At 38.5% G+C, this 21,672-nt stretch overlaps 1 long non-coding RNA gene across 1 annotated transcript in view; it reads left to right on the top strand.

Annotated features, from left to right (window-relative positions):
- Positions 1-21,672, top strand: part of LOC110257192 (uncharacterized) — a 127,627-nt gene that overhangs the window by 28,659 nt on the left and 77,296 nt on the right. Inside the window, exons 2-3 of the long non-coding RNA XR_014829380.1 lie at positions 10,358-10,535; positions 10,934-11,014. This is a non-coding gene — a long non-coding RNA (uncharacterized LOC110257192). The remainder of the gene's footprint in view (positions 1-10,357; positions 10,536-10,933; positions 11,015-21,672) is intronic.

Raw genomic sequence — 21,672 nt, 5'->3', positions numbered from 1 at the left:
GCAGGGTGTACACAGTATTTGAATTGGGTTCCACATCTCTGGGCCTTTGTTTATGCTCAGATATTCCCTCTGTGGTTATCTTCCTCTCACCACTTGGCAGATTCCTATTTGCTCCTCCACAGCTTAGTTCATGTGTCTTCTGTTCCAGAAACTTCCTCACATTTTCTGTCTGTGGTAAATGCCCCTCTTTCTTGCTCTCACAGCACACTATGTGTACTTCCATATTCAGATTTACTGCATTTTCTTAAGTTTACGTGTTTTATTCTGTCTCCTCCATTAAATCATAAGCTCTTGGCAAGAATGCACCTTGTCCTATTCATCTTTGTGTCCTAGAATCTACATATAAATATTATTGAACTGGATGGAGTAATGCCATGCACAGACTTTGCACTTGCATTTCTGAGCTACTTCCTAAATATAATCATACTCACACCCTCATTTACCATATGGAGAAATATAGGCTACATAAATAAGAATAGAACCTCAAAATTCTGCCCATGATCAGACTTTTGGAGTTATCTAGGCACATTTTCCTAATGGTGTCACTCCCCTTTCACAGGTCAGTTCTCTCCAGTCCACCACGCCACTCGAGCTCTTCTGGCTAAGGCCTCAATGGATGGCCCATTTGCAAAATCCTCCCCTCCCTTGACTTCCTTGTGTGATCACTTGCTCTGTTTGATTTCTCTTTCCTTAGCTTTTGTAATACACAACCTAATGTAACACACAATGTAGTATTCTTTCTACACCATCTAGCCAATCTTTTTCACTTTGGGAGAACTTCCTCCTTACTTAAAAATTGGAGTTCCTCAAAGATCAGTCTTGGACTCTGTTTCTTTCCTGCTGTACATTCGTTCCCAGCGAAATCTCATTCACTCCTACAGCTAATGAAAAATTCTGTATATATACCAATAACTCAGAGACTGCTTTCTCCAACACAAACTTCCCTTCTGAACCACAAAGCCATACATACAACATTTACTTTCTATTTCCTTTTGGCTACCTCTTATGCATCTTATGCCTCAAACCTACCTATCCCTCAGACCTACTCTTTATTTAATATTCTCAGTCTTCCTATCCCCCATCCTTCCTGTTGCTCATCACAGAAATGCAGATGTTTCTTTGACTATCATTTCCTTGATAAGCATCTGTCAATGCCACCTTGCATCTGCATCAGTCTTGAATCTGTTCACTTCTGCACATAACCACTACTACTCTTCTGCCACCATCTCTTGTCTAAACTACAGCAGCAACTTCCCAACTGGCCCTTTCCTCTCATCCACTCTTGCCTTCATTTTGTCTTGCTCATCGCTTCCACCTTTTCTACTGATAGACCACTAGAGTATTTTTTTCAAACTGAAATTTTAGTCATAGTATATCCCTGATTTAAACTTAAAATGATGGCCATTCATCTTAGGATAAAACAGAAAATCTTTAACATGGTTTACAAGGCCCTGTGCAATCTGGCTTTCACCTTTCCATTTCTCGAAAAAGTCTTCTTTTGACCCTAATCACAACCGTAACTATATCATTATTTGTGTGCTCCTTTTTCATTTTTATTTTTTAACTATCTTCCCTACCCTAGAATGTAAATTCTATGAGATTAGTGTCCAAGTCTTTGCTATTGATCACTGAATCACAGAAACCTAGCACAATGCCTAGTGTGCAGAAGATAGATGAAAAATATTTGCTGAATAAATCAAATAATGACAACTTCTTTTTCATGCACTAAAAATAGCTCATCCTGTTGGGCTCTCCCCTCTGGAAAATTCTCCAGTTCAAACATTCATAAGAATTAGATCCAGCCAGAAATTCCCACTGTGGCTCAGTAGTCACGAACCCGACCAGCATCCATGAGGACACGGGTTTGATGCCTGGCCTTGCTAGTGGGTTTAGGATCCAGTGTTGCCGTGAGCTGTGGTATAAGTCACAGACACAGCTTGGATCCCACATTGCTGTGGCTATGGCATAAACTGACAGCTACAGCTCCAATTCAACCCCTAGCCTGGGAATTTCTAGTCCGCAGGTGAGGTCCTAAAAAAAATAAATAAATACAAATAAAAGAAAAAGAAGAAGAATTAGATATAGTCATATTGTTTCTCAAATTATTTGCTTTTCTATCACTTGTTTATTCATATGTAAAGTTCAACTATGTGCCAAACACAGAGGTAATAGATTAAAAGGACAGCAAGGTATAAGGAGCAGAAAAGACTCATAGGTTATATGAAATTATTTTTTTAATGCTTTAGAACAAATATTTACTAATCTGCGTATCAGTATGCTGGGATTTCTCTCTGAAATTTGAAAGATGATTGCTGTGGCTACTGCTGTGAAGAAAGTGCTTCTGTCCCAATTTTTCTGCTGTGTTCTGTAATGTTTAGGTTATTATGCTTTTTTTAGTCTGCATATGCTGTAAATGGCACTGATGTCTCTACTGAATGTAAGCCCATTTTTATTGTGATGACTCAAAGGAAGCTAGTCCAACCCTTTTAGGAAACTATTGTCATGTTGGTCATTGTCTTCAGCTTTTTTTATGGTGTAATCCCTGGTGTAATATTGTAAGGAGTCTGACCTGTGTTTTTGTGAGGCCAGTTGTTTCCTCATGCCTGAGGCAATGTAGCTTATGAAACTCAGCTCAAGAATGGAGTGAAAGATAGCCGGTAAACATAGTGGACTAAATTCTGTATTGGTCACTATTTAGTCAATCGTCATTTTCATTATAGGTAATCCTAAACAGGAGTTAGCATGACTAGTTCACATCACTGTGACTCAGCATTTTCAGTGAGTGTTAAACCATTGAACTACTGAAAGAAAGTGAATGACCACAATGGTGAAAATGAGTAGGAGAAAATCAAGGCATATGTATTTAATTATAATGTTTATGTCAAAAATGTTAGAACTGTCAGGAATTCACAGAATTTGGCTTTTATTTGTATGCTGTTGTTTTCTTCTCCCCGGAGAGATATCCCAATACACAGGTACTCAGATCAGCACTGGGAAGCTAGCAAATTACAGGTGTGAAAAAATATCTAGGGCCATGTGTTTACCCATAATTTCATTTATTTTCATTACTAAATCTTTTGCACCCAGAAAATCAGCGCAGTTGCTTCTGTATATATGAAAATTTGTAATTTTAGCACAGCATTAATGTTTTATTGTACTGAGAATATCTAGAAAAGAGAAGTTGACTCTTTTGGGCTTCATAAGCATTGTGGGGTTTTGTAGGTTGAACAAAATATATAGCATTAAAGTACTGCAAATTCCTAGACTGAAACCTAAGACAGAGGTCAAATCTCTTTTTTTCTTGGCAGATTCTGTGTGTTTCTATTCAACCACAATGTTGACCCTGCCCAGGACTCTCATTTGAATGCTTCTATATTAAAATCTCTACTTAAAGCTGCTTTAACCTGTTAGAAGGTTTTTTGGGAGGAAAACTAAGACACCATAACATTATAACATATATTAAACATTTTCCGGAATCACTTTTTAGCAATGATTCATCCAGAAAAAAAACATGATGACTAAAAAATTCAGTGTGATACTATGCTTTATTATATCTGCTAGATAAACTTCAAAGTATTACAGTTCTTTGAGCTTAAGCCTGCATTATTGAAATTTCTATTAAATAAAAATTTCCCTTTTCTTATATTGGGTGGACAGTTTAGGGCAGACTCAGTGGAATCTTTATTTCACAGCTGAGCTCCTGAAATCTGTCCTAACACTTCTGACCCTGAGGTTGTGTGTCTTGTGGTTGTGTGTCCTGTGGTTGTGTGCATGTGTGTAAATGGATCCTCCTGGTGACGCATTTCCCTACACTGCCCTTTCTGCCTCACTCAGGCTGATTTTAGGACTCCAGGTGGATTCAACCACACTTCATGGAAGGAAACACTCTGTTTTGTTTTTTAACATTTCCCAGTGTGTACTTTGGCATTTCTCCTACAGTGGGGAAAAGCACTGCTCCCAAGTTTATCCCAGGAGCAATTGCCATGAATTTTCCCCATCCCTTCCTCCTGGACCGCTCATGCCCAAATGGCTCAGGACAGAAGGCATTTTCAGTATTTAGTGTATTTTTCCCTTCTGGTTAAGGAATGGAAATTTAGGAGAGAAACCACTCAGGCAAACTGTAATGGCTCAAAGTGTGTGCTTAAAGGCAGCAGGAAATGTCCTGAGGAGCAGGAGATGGGAGGGTAACTGAAAGGAAAGCAAAGCTGGGAGGACACCAGGGAAAATGCTAAGGAGAAACTGAGTTCTGTATGGCTGAGAACCTTCTCCAAGTTGAGGAAAAGGAAGATAAATGGTCCAGGGAAGAGAAAGGGGATAATTGCAAAGTTTTGCCTGATATTCAGAGTCTTCCTTGGGAGGACATTCCCTGTGAGGAGATGCTCATCAGAGAGGAGGAAGAGACCAAATGGCTGAGGAGAGACCAAGGAACAGCTGCAGCTGGTAGGCTGAGTGGTGCTGTAGATGGAAGGTGGAAAGACAAAGGGGAGGCTGTTAATGGCCTTCCAGTGGGTACAAGGAGGCTGTGACTTAGTAATAATAGCTCATAGGTAGGAGGGGCACCGTATTCCATATTTAAGAAAAAGAATATAAAATTTCCAGGAGTTCTCGCTGTGGCACTGTGGGATCTGTGGTGTTTTGGGAGTGCTGGGACACAGGTTTGATCCCAAGCAAGACATAGTAGGTTAAGGATCCAGTGTTGCTGCAGCTGTGACTTAGATCTGATCCCTGGCCTGGGAACACCATATGCCACAGGGAAGCCAAAAATGAAATGAAGAAAAAAAAAAAGAATATAAAATTTCCAATGCTGAGTATGCACAAAAATAAATATTTAGAATGAAGAAGTAAATCACAACAAATGATAACAACTTACTTTTGCTATTTAAGAAAAACATATTATCATAGGAAGCCACTGTCAGGGCTCCTCTTCAGGCTTAGACAAAACCCACATCTGAAAGAGAAGTGGTTAATGCTTTAAGCTTTGTTGGATTCATGGTAAATTCACGTCTGGTCATAAAGAACATAAATGCCACTAGAGTAAAGACCTGGCCAGCCCAGTTATTACATTTCAAACAGCATCTCAAAGGGGATTTCATGGAAAAAGATGATGGATGCCTTTACAACACTGGCCTCAGAATGTTCCAAATGTACTTAGAACAGCTTGAACTTCTGATCTTTTTACAAGATGTAAATAATAACTTGCATGAGAAAGTGCTTTAAAAACTTATAAAGTACTCCCCAAATGTTAGGGTTTCTTTACTTTCTGAAAAACTCGTTTCATCTCAATCATTTATTAGATTAAGCTTTCAAAGAACCTATTTATTTTTATCCTATATAAACTCTTCATAGTTTTTTATAATTATGATGCAGTATTATTTTTCACATTTCCTAGAAGATTGTTCATTCAACTTCTATGTTCAATATTTGATAAAATAATATTTTAGTCATCATTTAAAAATGATTCACCTTCAGCTTTCATTTTTCTAGACTGAGGTTCTAAACTTTGCTTTCATCTTCTTTTGATAACCCCTTAAGTCCCTTGATAATATACAGTTCTCATATTTGGGCTCTTCCAGTACTGATTCTTGTGTTTCTAGAGGTACCTAGCTAGAACTGAAGCCAGTATTTAGTAGAAGTAAGTGTTATAGTTTTATAAATCGTACATATAAATCACGTATATAAATCATGTTTTATAAATTGTTTCCCACTCCCTTGATATATATATATATATATATATATATATATATATATATATGGCTACCATTTGGTTAGCTGTTGGTGATAATCAGCAGATTTTATTTTCAGTTTAAGTCTTTTAGACTCTATTTAATGGTAGTTACTTGGGATTATAGGAGAAATTTGATCAGGATAACCCAAGATGCAGAGGAAAGTTGGAATAGTGGGCAAACATATTCAAAGAACTAAGGAGAATTAGTTAATAAAATGGAAAGAAATTGATTGGAAGATGAGGGACTATGATCTGAAAGAAGCATTTGAGAGGAGAGATCATAACATGGCAAGTCAGGTCACAGAACAGAGAGCACTGGTTAATAGACAAGATAAGAGGTTATGGTCCTAGAGAAAAAGCAGGAAGTTATGACACCAGGTTGATATAGTGAAGGTGGAGCTGTACCTTATGATAAGGTCCAAAGTTTTTTCATTTGATGAGTGGCCTGTGTGGGATGGAGTAGGACGGCAGGATGACTGACTAGAAGGAACTTGTGAGGTAGAGATTAGAGGAGTAGTTCCCAACCCTGTCTGGAGCATTTTAAAACATCTCATAGGCCAATTGAATCAGAATCTGGGAGTGGACCCAGGCATTGTCAGTTTTGAAAAATTATCAGGTGATTATTGCATGCATTCAGAATTGAAAACTATCAGAAAAGGAAAGGAAAGAAAACAGAGTTCCCCTGTGACACAGTAGGTTAAGGATCCGGCATTGTCCCTGCTGGATCGCTGTCATTGATCTGATCATTGTCAGGTCACTGCTGTGGTGTGAGCTCAATTCCTGGCCCAGGAACTTCCATATGCCATAAGTGTGGCCAAGACAAATAAAATAAAACAAAACAAAAAACAGAATAGAAAACTGTGGATTGAAGCAGTGGTTCTAAATTGGAGAAGTTTTTATAATTCTACTGGTCCAGGTGGTCTCACTCCTTCCCAGTTAAATTGGAACATGGGGGTGAGATCTAAGCATCATGAGCTCTTTAAAATCCTTAGGTGTTTCCAGAGTTAAGGATCCAGTGTTGCTGTAAGCTGTGATGTAGGTCAAAGACACAGCTCCGATCTGGTGTTGCTGTGGCTGTGGTGTAGAGTGGCAGCTACAGCTCTGGCTAGACCCCTAGCCTGGGAACCTCCATATGCTACTGGTGCGGTCTTAAAAGGACAAAAGACAAAAAAAAAAAAAAAAAATCCTTAGGTGTTGCCAAAGTTTAGGAACAGTTGGATTAGAGGAATTGTGTCCTGAGACCTACAATACATCTCTAATAGAATGAAGTGATGCTGTATGAAAGCCCCATGTATTAAAACCATGCTTTCAGCCTCAACATTTAAGGCACAGAAGGGAATCCAGATACTCCTACTTGTCTTGGTTCTGATGCTTCAGTGCATCCACCTAATTAAAAAAAATTAGAATAAAAGGATTTTGAAAACTAGAGATGTAAGAGAAGAAGTAACCCAGCTCCCTCCTGTTACACATGAGAAATAAGAGGCCCGGGAAGTTAGAGGACTGCTTTGTGATCACCTGGGGAGTTAATGACAGATTGAATCAGGGTCTTCTGATTCAAATCTTTTTCTACTTCCACAATACTGACTATATTAAAACTCTTGGTTTTGAAATGACAAACACTAGATATAATTTAATTTATAAAAGCTACAAAGTACTTGGACAGGATCAATGTGAACTTGTCTACAAAATGCTAGAACATTAAGTAAAAGCTCCCCTTAGAGCATGAAAAAAATTCATTTAAAAACAGGTAAATTAGGAGTTCCCATCATGGCTCAGCAATAAAAAACCCGACTAGTGTCTATGAGGATCTGGGTTTGATCCCTTCCCTGGCTCAGTGGGTTAAGGATCCAGCATTGCCGGGAGCTGTGGTGTAGGTCACGGGTGCAGCTCAGATCTGGCGTTGCTGTGGCTGTGGTTTAGGCTGGCAGCTGCAGCTCTGATTCGACCCCTAGCCTGGGTATGGCCCTAAAAATAAAAAAAAAAAATTTTTTTTAAATAAAAAATAAATTAATCAATAAAAACGGGAAAATTAAATGATTAAAAAAAAACTAATATGGCGTTTGTAAATTTACTGACCATGAGAATCTTTCAAGCCAAAGAGACAGCCCCTGGGCAGCCACTCTATTTTATTTAGGAAGACTAGAGTTGGGGGAGCTTTAGACCTAGGAAAATACTTGGGTTTCCTGAGGTCACATACTAAACTCTAAAAGGAAGTTTTGCAATCAGTACCTAGACCCTCAATCATGTGGCTCTCATGTGTTTTCATATCCTCTGAGTTGGTTAGTCTAATTCCTGAACTAACTCAACATTGAAGAAATCAGAACAAAAGCTGGTCTCTTAGGGAATAAAGTTAACTACATGTGATTATATTCTGTTTGTTTTCAATGTGCCCAATTCCTTGTTTACTCATAAGCTTAAATTCCAGAATATGATTTTTGCAAAATAATGTAGTAGGCACTTCCCACCCCGCTGGGTGATTTTCCTTTAGTTGGTGTTCTCTCTCTAGCCATTTCCTAGCCAATATCTTTGCCAGGGGCTACAACGAATACACGAAGCATGAAGATCAAGCCTAGAAGTGACTGCAAGGAGGAACTGTGAATAGATTAGATCATAGAACTGGGATTCAGAAGGGTTCCATGGACTGAAATGAATGACCAAAATCTGAGCAGATGCAATTCAGTGGGGACAGAAGAATGCAAGTTCCTTCTTGGACATGGTTCACAGTACAGAAGGGAAGAGATCTCTTTCCCTTAACAGCATCTGAAGTGTTGTTACCAAAGAAGATTTCTAAGCTTAAGGCCCACAGAACATGATATACCTTAAGGGGTCTGCAAAGCCCAGAGCTTGCTTGTCACAATTTGTGCACCTACATTTTTTCTGAGGATAGGGCTTGTAATGCTTATTAATTTAAAAACAAACAAACAGACAACCAGATTAGACCTAAAGGTTATCACTGGGAGAAAAAAAAAGCGGGAGCTTCAGATTTTTTCCTCAGTGTGAGAAAGAGATTTCTCAGTTAAAGCTGTCCAAGACAGAATGTGCTACCATGGGGTGTTTCACATTTCCAGACCGCATGGCAAGAGCATCATAGAGAAGATTTGAATAACACATTGGTGGTTCAAATGTGTTTTTATTTATTTATGTATTTATCTTTATTTGTTTATTTTTGTCTTTTTAGAGCCACAACCTTAGCATATGGAAGTTCCCAGGCTAAGGGTCAAATCACAGCTGCAGTTGCTGGCCTACACCACAGCCACAGCAATGCCAGATCTGAGCTGCATCTGTGACCTACACCACAGCTGATGGCAACACCAGATCTTCAACCCACCAAGCAAGGCTGGGGATCAGACCTGCAACTTCATGGATACTAATCAGGTTCATTACCACAGAGCTTGATTATAAGCAATGTGAATCCTGGTGGAGTTAGGGCAGCTCAGAGTTTCCAGGCTGTGAACCATAGAGGCCACGGTAGGAATTGTGGTAACGCATTGAGCTTGCTTCCTCTCAGCAGATTCTGGGTCACAGATTATTAGACCAAAAGTCACCCTCACCATTTTGTTTTGCCTTCGAATCTAGAGGGAGGACTTACACTACGGCGAGTTCATTCATGGTGTCTGATAGACAAAATATCCACAAACTCTTATTATAGGGAAGTAGGCAGAGAAATAAAGGGTGAAGGTATAATGGCTATGAGCATACACTGTTAATTTCACGCCTGCCTTCACCAGTTGTGTGTGACTCTGGAGCAGTTAAGTGGCCACTCTGTGCCCCGCTCCTTGTCTTTGCATGTCAAATGAACACTCCACTAGTACCTATGGATGTATAGTCTGGAGAGTCAAATAAACATAAAAAGTCATGTAAAGAATGAAAAGCTATGATAATAAAACGTTGGCTCTATGGTTGTTGTCACTTCAAGTTACTGGTAGAAAAGATTTGAATTCTGTTACAAACTGTCATTTTTGCTGTGTGATGTGAAGAATATTCCTTACCTCTCTGACTTCATGATTCCCAACTGTAAAATGGCAACCACATTTACAATAGACAAAGATAATATCCCATTTAATGTTGCACTTAAGAACTAAGAGAGTCGGGAGTTCCCATTGTGGCTTAGTGGGTTATGAGCCCAACTAGTACCCATGAGGATGTGGGTTTGATCCTTGGTCTTGTCCAGTGGGTTAAGGATTCTGCATTGCCATGAGCTGTGGTACTGGTTGCAGACATGGCTTGGACCCTGTGTTGCTATGACTGTGGCTGTGGCTGGTGGCTACAGCTCCGATTTGACCCATAGCCTGGGAACTTCCATATGCCACAGGTGCTGCCCTAAAAAGCAAACAAAACAAAACAAAACAACAACAAAAAAAAGAGCGTCAAAGGAACCTAAAAGATTTTATTATTAGGAAGCTGAGTCCAACAATAATTTTACAAATTTAAGTTTGTAGTAGCACACTAATTATAAATTGTGAGGCTGTGCTTTAGGTTTTTAAATCATCAGCAAAATGTACTGATCTGCTTCATCATCAAGTTTTGTTAGTGCCTCGCCCATGTTTTGAGTCAGCTGCTTCTAGAACTCTACCCAAAACATGTAATAAGGAATATCTGGGATGTACTATTATTATTTTTTTTTTCCTGCAGGTTTCCAGAACTGCACAGTAATTCCTGACTTGGCTCCTAGCTGGAACTGGGATTCCCAGAGCAAATGAGGAGCTCTGCCTCCCAAGCCCTCAGATCCCTGGATGTCTCCTAACAGATGACAGACTCCCCTGCTGGGATGTTTTCCCAACAGGGAGTGCCCTGCCAATTGGCTAGGGAGGTTTGTCATGCCTTGCAGCCTATTTATAAAGTTTTCTCCTTCACTTAAAATGAGGCCTTGTGTATACGTATTTAGTGTGCAAGAATGTATGTTCTTTCATTATAAAGAGCCTCATTAGGGTAATAGATTTTTGCTTTTAAATCTTGCTTCAAATGCTAAGTTAAAGTGTGAGCAAACATGTATCAGTATAGCCTCACTGGTTTGGACTCTGTTGCTTTGAGGTTTGTGATAATTGGTTGGACTAATGTGTGCATTTGCTATGTCAGTCATCTTCTTTATATTGTAAATTAATAGCATCCCAGAGGCTTAAAAGAACTACTTTTAAGTACTTCATAAACAACTACTCAAATGCTCATTATAATTACTCTTATCTATTCATCACATCTTTTCTCGAAAAGAATCAGAGACTTAAGAAGTTGACAAGGTCAATCTTCAAATCTGAGTCCTTGGCATTATTTGGAAAGAATGATTTTTATCAGGTATTTATCTTTAGCCCAGATTTCTGTTTTCCACCCCACCCCCCACGTCCTGCTTGGCTGCTATTTTAATTTATTATTCATGTAAAGTGTTTGAAAGCTAGTCTATGCTGACTTGCAGATGTCAGATTGTCCCCAGGCTATTTAACTTCTGAAGTGTCCAGTAGATCTGCTTTCCGTTTGTTGTGCTCCACTAAAAAATAAAACACTCAGGGAGGAGACAGTCTCTCAAAAGACTTGCCTTGATTACTACAAAACACTTTTGGGACAGACATCCCAGTCATTCCACTCGGGAGCTGTTCAGGAGATGATAACACAGAGCCTTGAACCTCATCTCCTTCTCTCCCAACTCACAAGCTCTTTGAGCCGCCTCTGGTGAACATGTCATCCTCCTCACAAGGGCACCACAGTTTAGAATTTTGCTCTTGTAACACTTCCTTTCCCAAAGTGAAAGACTTGTTTAGAGATCATTTCTAGAACATCTTCCATTCAAGAACAAAGGAGCTCTGACTTCAAACTCTATGATACAAACTTTGTTCCATATTGAAGCAATTTGAATTTAGAAAGTCCAGTCTTTTGATCACTATAAAACCAGGGATGAGGAACCCCTCCCCTTCTTCTGCTGCACTTGAAAATCTAGCAGTATAAACTCTGTAAGTGCCCCATTGCTGTCAGTAGATCACGTTCCCAGGGCTTTGTGTCCCTGGCACAAGTGAGAGATCAAGACCGTTTCATCTAGGACTCAGCTCAGCATCACCTCCCCTGTAAAACAGTCCCGCACACTGACTGCCCCAAGGTGTGTGTGGTAGGTGCCTCCTCGTATTCCTTTTATAAAATCATCTTGCTTCATGCAGAATCTCATCCCTGACTGGCTCCTTCACTCCATTGTCAGTTCCTCCAGAGCAGAGAGGCTTTCCGGATTATCACATCCAGCACAGTGCCCGGCAAGATATAGCACATCCTCAATATATGTTTGTAGCATAAATAAATTTACAGCATGACCGAAAGAATTCTAAGAGTCAAACCATCCTATCAAAGATGAATGGAGGGAGTTCCCGTCGTGGCACAGTGGTTAACGAATCCGACTAGGAACCATGAGGTTGTAGGTTCAGTCCCTGCCCTTGCTCAGTGGGTTAATGATCTGGCGTTGCCGTGAGCTGTGGTGTAGGTTGCAGACGTGGCTCGGATCCCGTGTTGCTGTGGCTCTGGCGTAGGCCTGTGGCTACAGCTCTGATTTGACCCCTAGCCTGGGAACCTCCATATGCCGCGGAAGCGGCCCAAGAAATAGCAAAAAGACAAAAAAAAAAAAAAAAAAAAAAAAATCAGAAGATGAATGGAGGTGTTCCCGTCATGGCTCAGTGGTTAAAGAATCCTAGTATCCATGAAGATGCGGGTTCAATCCCTGGCCTCACTCAGTGGGTTAAGGATCTGGCCTTGCCTTGAGCTATGGGGTTGTCGCAGACACAGCTTGGATCCCGAGTGGTTTTGGCATAGGCTGGTGGCTACAGCTCCGATTCGACCCCTAGGCTGGGAGCCTACATGTGCCGTGGGTGCAGCCCAAAAAGACAAAAAAATAAAATAAAGATGAATGGAGTTAGTGCAGATTCCATAAATTACAAATTTAGAGAGGTCATTGTTAGGCAATTACTCTGAAGCTAAAAGAAGAGAAAGCTAGGATTTTTTCAAATAAGGTCAACATGGAGTAAAATTCCATTAAATGATTATGCATGTCAATAAGTTAGAGATACTGTTTCAGAATTAATGCAAAATGTAAATAGTAAATTAGTCTTTGCTGGTTTTTAAAGCATATGTGGTTTTGTACTTTGAAGTAGACAATATCTTAGAGTAGACTTTAAAAATGTTGCCTAGCAGAGATTCTTCATTTTAACTCAGCTATGTTGCAAGAACTGCCATGGCTTTTAAGTGTTCCTTTCTTTCTTTTCTTTTCTTTTGTTTTTTTTTTAAGGTCCACACCCTCAGCATATGGAGGTTCCCAGGCTAGGGGCCAAATTGGAGCTGCAGCTGCTGGCCTACACCACAGCCATAGCAATGCCTGTCTGCAACCTACACCACAACGCTGGATCCTTAACCCACTGACTGAGCGCAGCCAAGGATCGAACCTTCACCCTCATGGATACTAGTCAGACTCATTTCCACTGAGCCACAACAGGAACTCTGAGAAGTGTTCCTTTCAAAATACTACCTCTGATCCAAAATTAAGGAAGCATTATAGACTGACATTGGTGAAATAAATGTTTTAAAATAAGATTCCTTAAAATAAGCAATTTCATAGGAATAAAAATAATTTATAGTTTAAAAGATAGAAGTAGCTGTTTCTTCTCTCTTTTATCGCTCTTCCTCTCTAGGTCTTTCTGTCTGTCTCCCTAACCCCACCCCCACCCCCAGAGCCCACCCATGCTTTCTCTGCACCTCTTCTACCTCTTCTCTCTCTCTCTTTTTTTGTCTTTTCTATGGCCACACCCATGGCATATGGAGATTCCCAGGCTAGGGGTCTAATCAGAGCTGCAGCTGCCAGCCTACGCCACAGCCACAGCAACACAGGATCCAAGCTGCATCTGCAACCTATACCACAGCTCAAGGCAAGGCCAGATCCTTAACCCACTGAGCAAGGCCAGGCATCGAACCCGAAACCTCATAGTTCCTAGTCTGAAATGTTAACCACTGCGCCACGACGGGAACTCCAAAATATTTAAATAAGAATGTAATTTTATTATAGTTGACCCTTGTACAACTTGGGAATTAGGGGTTCCAAGCTTCTGCACAGCTGAAAATCTGAGTATAACTTATAATCAACATTCTGTATATGTGGTTCCTCTATACTAATGGTTTGGTATCTGCAGATTCAATCAACCACAGATCAAGTAGTATTGTAGTATTTACTACTTAAAAAATTTGCAAAAAAAAAAAAGTTTGCATATAAGTGAACCCTTGCAGTTCACATTCTTGTTGTTCAAAGGTCAACTGTATTTTCAAATAGAGATAGGACTTGCATCTAGATTAACATGTATTCCATTCCTTTTTAAGAAATACAAAAGAACAGTCAGCAAATCTATGTGTTTGACAATGTGGTGTTGATTCACCTCACCATAGAAATGTTTCCTTAGGCATATATTCACTTCAAACATTAACACAGTTTATACATTCAAGTTAAAAATTATACTTGAAACTCCTTTCTCTGTTAATTTGCTTCTCCAAAGTTTGCAAAAGGAAACTTTATAATTAGCCCACTTCTAAATTACCTCAAATTTTCAACAAGAGAAAGGATTGAATTAATGAGAAATTGATCCTTTTAAAAGTGGAATGTGTGTGTAGAGGGAGAAGTACCTAAAAATATAATTTACCATTTCATTTATAAATGCAAATTGATCTTAAATAATTTTTAATTCATATAGAGATGGGCATGTTAGGCTATGGAATTTTAATTCTTTCTTTTAGAAAATATTCAAAATTGCAAGTCCTGAGGAGTAACTCAGCAAATCACGAATTGCTTCCACATTGTCAGCATTTCTGCCGCAGGATTCTTTGCACGGCAGATCTTGGAATAATGATCTCTGAGACTTGTGACTGGCTTACCAGCCTGGCACATTGACCTGAGAAACCATGAAACAACAACGAAATACTCTCAATCATGTGATGTTTGGGTTTGAAAATGACACATGCATTTTTCAGTTTTGATTTTCATAAATGGCACAACTTGGGTTGAGTTTTGAGAAAAATAGGTGAGGAGAAAGAAGAGGAAAGAAAAGGACATATACGATGTATATCCTGGGGATAAAGAGTAGTAACTGGGGGATAGAGAGGGTGAAAATACAAAAAAATCTTTACTTTGTTTGTCTCACAGCCTTAAGCATTGCATCTGGTTTTGAAACTCTTGCTGTATCTTGAGGGTAGCTGATTTCATAGCGTGAAACCTCGCAGTCTGACTAATCTGGCTTCCAATCTTCAACTTCATCTTATTAGAAAAGTGGTTGATTTTAAGAACCATTCTGGGCAGGAAAATTGCCATCTCTGTGTTCTGTTGGGAAAATTGAGGAATTTACGGTGATTCTCACCCTCCTTCTAGGCACTCAATCCTTCCAGGTAGTTCCTTTTTTTTCCCCCAAATATCTTGTTTGTTTGTTTCCTTTCTTTTTCCTCACTGGGATGGTCCCTAATATTTTCAGTTTTTCTGTAGCTCTTTATCCTACTCATCTTCTCATTTTAAATGTATGATTTTCTCTGTTAAGTCATAGATAAAATAAAGCCCATTTATTTCCCTTCCCTATCCTTCCAGCATGAATAACTTTACCCACCACCCCCTCCTCTTATTCTGTCTCCCTAAGGGAATCCTTTCCTTCCCTTTTAGGGCTTTGTTCCATCAGTTATCAGTGGCTTCACATTCTACATGAATTCTCCCTCTTAAAAAAGGAGCCAAAAAAGACTAAAAGAATCTTCCCTTGATTTTGCCTCTGCCTCATACTACAGTCATCCCTTGGGATCTGGGGGCATTGGTTCTAGGACCCCCTCAGATACCCAAATCCATGGATACTCAAGTTCCTTACATAATATGTAACCTATGCACATCCTCCTGTATACTTTAAATCATCTCTAGATTACATACAATACCTAACACAATGTAAATACTATGTAAATAGTTTCTGTGTGTGGCAAATTCAAGTTTTGTTTTTTGGAACTTCCTGGAATTCCCACCCCCCAATATTTTCTATTCAAATTTGGTTGAATCCACAGACGAGAAACTTGCAGGTATAGAGGGCCAAATATACTGCTTTAATCTTCTTCCTTTTGACACCAAAATGTGTATAATATTAGTCTATATTTGCTCTTTTGACTTCTCTGATCTCTCTTTGCAAGTTTATCTCTATCTCTCGAGTGCCTCAGAAAATATGCTGGTTAGGATTGCTAATGACTGTATAATTGACAAATCCAGAACCTTTTTTCAGTCCTCACCTTCCTTGACTTCTTTGTAGCTGCAACACTAATTGATCTTTTCTTCTTCTTCTTCTTAATTTTTACAGTGTTATTTTTTTCTTAGCTCTCCTCTTACCTATTTTACTGCTCTTTCTAAGGTTCACTGACTTTCTGTTTCTTCAATCTGACATTTAAATGTTTTTGTTCACCCAGGATTAATTTGGCACTCACTCCTTCCTTCCTTCCTTCCTTCCTTCCTTCCTTCCTTATTTCTTTCTTTCTTTCTTTCTTTCTTTCTTTCTTTCTTTCTTTCTTTCTTTCTTTCTTTCTTTCTTTCTTTCTTTGATTTTTATTCAATTTTCTATTGTACAGCAAGGTGACCCAGACTCACATACACATAAACATTCCTTTTTCTCACATTATCATGCTCCATCATAAGTGACTAGATATAGATTCCAATGCTATACAGCAGGATCTCATTGCTTATCCATTCCAAAGGCAATAGTTTGCATCTATTAACCCCAAATTCTAAGTCCATCCCACTCCCTCTCCCTTCCCCCTCCTTCTTGGCAACCACAAGTCTGTTCTCCATATCCATGATTTTCTTTTCTGTGGAAAGGTTCATTTGTGCTATATATTACATTCCAGATATAAGTGATGTCATATAGTATTTGTCTTTCTCTTTCTGACTTACTTCATTTAGTATGAGAGTCTCTAGTTCCATCCATGTTGCTGCAAATGGCATTATTTTGTTCTTTTTTATGGATGAGGAGTATTCCATTATGTATATATACCACATTTGCTTAATCTATTCATCTGTCGATGGACATTTAGGTTGTTTCCGTGACTTGGCTATTGTGAATAGTGCTGCAATGAACATGCAGGTGCATGTGTCTATTTCAAGGAAATTTTTGTGTAGATATATGCCCAAGAGTGGAATTGCTCGGTCATATGGTAGTAAGGTATCTCCATACTGTTTTCCACAGTGGTTGTACCAATTTACATTCCCACCAATAGTGCAGGAGTTTTCCCTTTCCTCCATACCCTCTCCAGCAAAACAATGCAACTGACAAGGGCTTAGTCTCTAAAATATACAAACAACTTATACAACTCAACAGCAAAAAAGCCAACCACCTAATGTGGTACTCTTTATTCACATTCATGTTCTCTCCTGACTTAGTCACTCCATGCATTCCCACTGCGTCAACAATTACCATTGTGCCATCAACTGCCAATGTCAAATCTATTTCTCCTGCATTGACCTCTCTTTTGAGCTCCATTTGGGTATTAGCGACAATAGCTTTGAAGTCTATGACTGTAGACAATTTAAGTTCTTGAACTTCTAGGTTTTTTTATCTTTAAAATATTGCTGTAAAATATTGTAAGGCATAAAATAGTTCATCTGTAAAATATTCTAAGATTAAATAGTATAACATTAAATAATATAACATGTCAAGTTCTAGGAATAAAAATGGTCAATGAATATTTTATATTGTTAATACATATTTTGCTGAAGAAGTTGAAGGTGAAAAACAGCTTTAGTAAGCATGGTTGGCATGATTGTGGAGGAAGCTGGAATAGAAGTGGTCAAAGAGGGGAAGTACCTATTTTGCTTAGAGATGAGCTAATATTGTGGGATAAATACAGATTATGACTATGTGACAAACAGGAAGATTAGCAGAGATGAGAAAGAAGAACTAATGCCAAACTAAGTAATTTAAAATGCTGAGTATTTTTTTATTTAAACACCAGCATACTTCAAATGAGAAGACATTGCCTTGTATCTTCTGTTAGTGAATTAGTGTGTTTTCCTTAAATTTGTGCAAGCTAACAAATTGTATATTGTCTATAATACAAATAGTACAGATTGAACTATGTTAAATGTATTCTTTTTCTTTTTTTTTTTTCTTTTCTTTTTAGGGCCACACCTGTGGCATATGGAAGTTCCTGGGCTAGGGGTTGAATCAGAGATGCAGCTCCTGGCCTATAACCATAGCCACAGCAACACCAGATCCAAGCCATGTCTGTGACCTCCCACCACAGCTTGTAGCAACACCAGATCCTTTAACCCACTGAGCAAGGCCAGGGATCAAACCCACATCCTCATGGATAGTAGTTGATTTTTAACCTGCTGAGCCAAAACAGGAATTCCTGAAGATATTATTTTCTCTGTGGTATAAATACATTTATAATAATTTGAACCTCAATTATTATAAAATTACTTTATTCATTGATTTAACAAACCTCTCTTTTCTTTTCTTCTTTTCCTTTTTAGGGCCACACCTACAGCATATGGAGTTTCCCAGGCTAGGGGTCGAATCAGAGCTACAGCTGCTGGCCTATACCACAGCCACAGCAATGCAGGACCCAAGCTATGTCTGTGACCTATGCCACAGCTCATAGCAACGCCAGATCCTTAACCCACTGAGTGAGGCCAGGGATTGAAATTGCAACCTCATGGTTCCTAATCAGATTCTTTTCTGCTGGGCTACAATGGGAACTCCCTAATAAACCTTTTTTGCATATTGCTCTGCAAAGCACAGATGCATGATAGTACAAATTATCATAAGACACAGATGCTTGCCTCAAGAAGCTTAAGAAGATAGCTACATAGGTAGATAAAACACATGCTAAACATTTGTAATGGGTGAGAAAGGAGATCACTTTGCTCAAAGCAATAAGCAGAACAAACTATAACTAGGGCTTGCCTTCCTTGGCCAAATTGTCATAATAATTCTGGATGTAGTACATATCCTGGATATCTTTCTCTGGGTCAGTATCCTAAGATTGTCTGTGGCTTCTATGGAAAACAGTATGGGGACTCCTCAAAAAATTAAGAATAGAACTACCATATGATCCAGTTGTGCCACTTCTGGGTATTTATCCAAAGACTATGAAAATGCTAATTTGCATCCCTATGTTCATCACAGCATTCTTTACCATAACCAAGATATAGAAACAACCCAGTGCCTATCAATGACAAAAAAGATAAAGAATATGTGATTATATACATGACATACACACACACACAATGGAATATCACTGGCCATAAAAAAATAGAAATCTCTTGTTTGCAACAACACGGATGGACCTTGAGGGTGTTATGACAAATAAAATAAGTCAGAGAAAGACAAATATCACATTTCACTCATATATGGAATATAAACAACAAAAAATTTAAAAGCAAAGTAAGTGGACAAACCAAACCAAATAAACATGTAGATACTGAGGAGAGAGTAGTGATTACCAGAGGGGAAGGGGCAGGGAGAGGGCAAAGGGAATAAGAGGAGTCAACTGTATAGAGAAGGATGGAAACTAAATTTTTGGTGGTGAACATGCTGTAGTGTTTATAGAAATAGAAATATAATATTTTATATATGAAACTGATGCAGTGGTATAAACCAGTGTTACATTAAAAAAAAAAAAAAGTCTGTGATTCAACTCAAGACTAGAATCTGCTGTATTTTCTTCTTCCTTACTGTCAACACTTCTCCTTTCTGTATCCTGTTCCCACAGGACTGATCTTGCTACTTTCCCCAGTGATTTCCCCACACCCATCTGACTACACTGGCTCTTGAGGTAGGCATAGTGCAGGATTTTAGAACTGACCCAAGGGTTTTAGGATCTGTGGTTTGTTTCCATGTTTTGATCTCAGGTCTCAGGACAATCTTTGAATAGTTGAAGATGTTGAATAGGATTAGCATATTTGTGTGGGCTGTTGCCTTGATTAATAGTAAAACTATTTGAAAGGTAATCTGGATTTTGGAAGTTAGAGATTAAAATGATTATTATTTCTTAAAAGATTTAAGCATAAAATGGTATCTCTTCAAATGTTTGATTGACTGAATCAATTAATTAAATAGTGAAAAACTTAGAGGAAAAATAGTATTTTGCTGTTCAACAGGTATTGAACCTTCTGGAATAGTTGAAATCCATTCTCACATAGAAATCTGATTTCTAAAAAGGAATTAATGTTCCTCGTATTTTGATCAGGACTTACTGCTGGTACTTGTTTCTATTGTACTTATTCCTATGAACGAATATCCCCTGGTGAAGGAAGGGCTAGTGTTTACTTCCTTTTCAAAGAAACGGATTAGAGTGTTTCTATTTTTGTAAGATACATAAACACATTTCAATGAGAGCAGAAAGCAAAGCAAAGCATGGCTGGTGATTCAGCAAAAATGAGAATGGCATTGGTCAGAGTTAGAAAAAATCTTTTTATTGATGCCTTTTACACTGACTCAAAAACATTGCTTTTAACATTGACCCAAGAAGAAAAAATATACTGTTTATGAAAATTCCCTCATTTTTTTATTTTTTAAAGTTTTATTGAAGTATAGATGATTTACAATGTTGTGATAATTTCTTTAATACAACAAAGTGATTGTTATACATATATACATATTCATTCTTTTTCTTATTCTTTTCCCATATAGATTATCACAGAATATTGGTAGAGTTCTCTGTACTATACAGCATGCCCCCATTGGCCAGTCACTCCATATTCCACAGTGTGCATATGCCAATCCAAAACCCCCAGTCCATTCCTCCCCCTTCCACTTGTCCCTTTGGAAACCACAAGTGGGTTTTCAAAGTCTATGAGTCTGTTTTTGTTCTGCAAATAAGGTCATTTGCATCCTTTTTTATTTAGATTCCACATATAAGTGATATCATATGATGTTTGTCTTTCATTGTCTAACTTCACTTAGTACTATCATTTCTAGGTCCATCCATGTTGTTGCAAATGGCATTATTTCATTCTTTTTGTGGCTGAGTAATATTCCATGGTACATATGTACCACATTTTCTTTACCCATTCCTCTGTCAATGGACATTTAGGTTGCTTCCAGGTCTTGGCTACTATAAATACGGCTGCAATGAACACTGGGGTGCATGTACTCCAGTTGGTAGTGGATCAGGAGTGGATCACATGGTAGTTCTATTTTTAGTTTTCTGGGGAACTTCCATACTGTTTTCCACAGTGGTTGTACCAATTTACATTTCCACCAACAGTGCAGGAGGGTTCCCTTTTCTCCACACCCTCTCCAGTATTTATTATTTGTAGACTTATTAATGATGGCCATTCTGACCTGTGTGAGGTAGTACCTCATAGTAGTTTTGATTTGCATTTCTCTAATAATTCATGATGTTGAACATCTTTTCTTATGCCTGCTGGCCATCTGTATGTCTTCTTTGGAGAAATGTCTATTTAGGTCTTCTGCCCATTTTTTGTGTTGTTTTGTTTTTAGATATTGAACATCATGTGTCATTTGCGTGTTTTGGAGATTAATCCCTTGTCAGTTGCTACATTTGCAAATGACTTCTTCCATTGTGTGGGTTGTCTTTTCATTTTGTTTATGATTTTCTTTGCTGTACAAAAACTTTGAAGTTTAATTAGGTCCCTTAAACTCTTAAGTTTAATTTTGTCTTTATTTTCATCACTCTAGGAGGTGGATCCAAAATGATATTGCTGCAGTTTATGTCAGAGAGTGTTCTTCCTATGTTTTCCCCTAAGAGTTTTATAGTATCCAGTCTTATATTTAGGTCTTTAATCCATTTTGAGTTTGTTTTTGTGTATGGTGTTAGGGAGTGTTCTAAATTCATTCTTTTACATGTAGCTGTCCAGTTTTACCAGAAACACTTATTGAAGAGACTGTTTTTTCTCCATTGTATATTCTTGCCTCATTTGTCATAGATTAATTGACCATAGGTGGATGGATTAATTCTGGGCT

The sequence above is a fragment of the Sus scrofa genome, chromosome 15 (assembly GCF_054392235.1).
Source record: "Sus scrofa isolate SSC_HxYL_T2T_F1_AM1 chromosome 15, Sscrofa_HxYL_maternal_Yorkshire_Landrace_v2.0, whole genome shotgun sequence".
NCBI classification, from domain to species: Eukaryota; Metazoa; Chordata; class Mammalia; order Artiodactyla; family Suidae; genus Sus; species Sus scrofa.
This window is presented reverse-complemented; position numbering and strand designations above follow the sequence as displayed.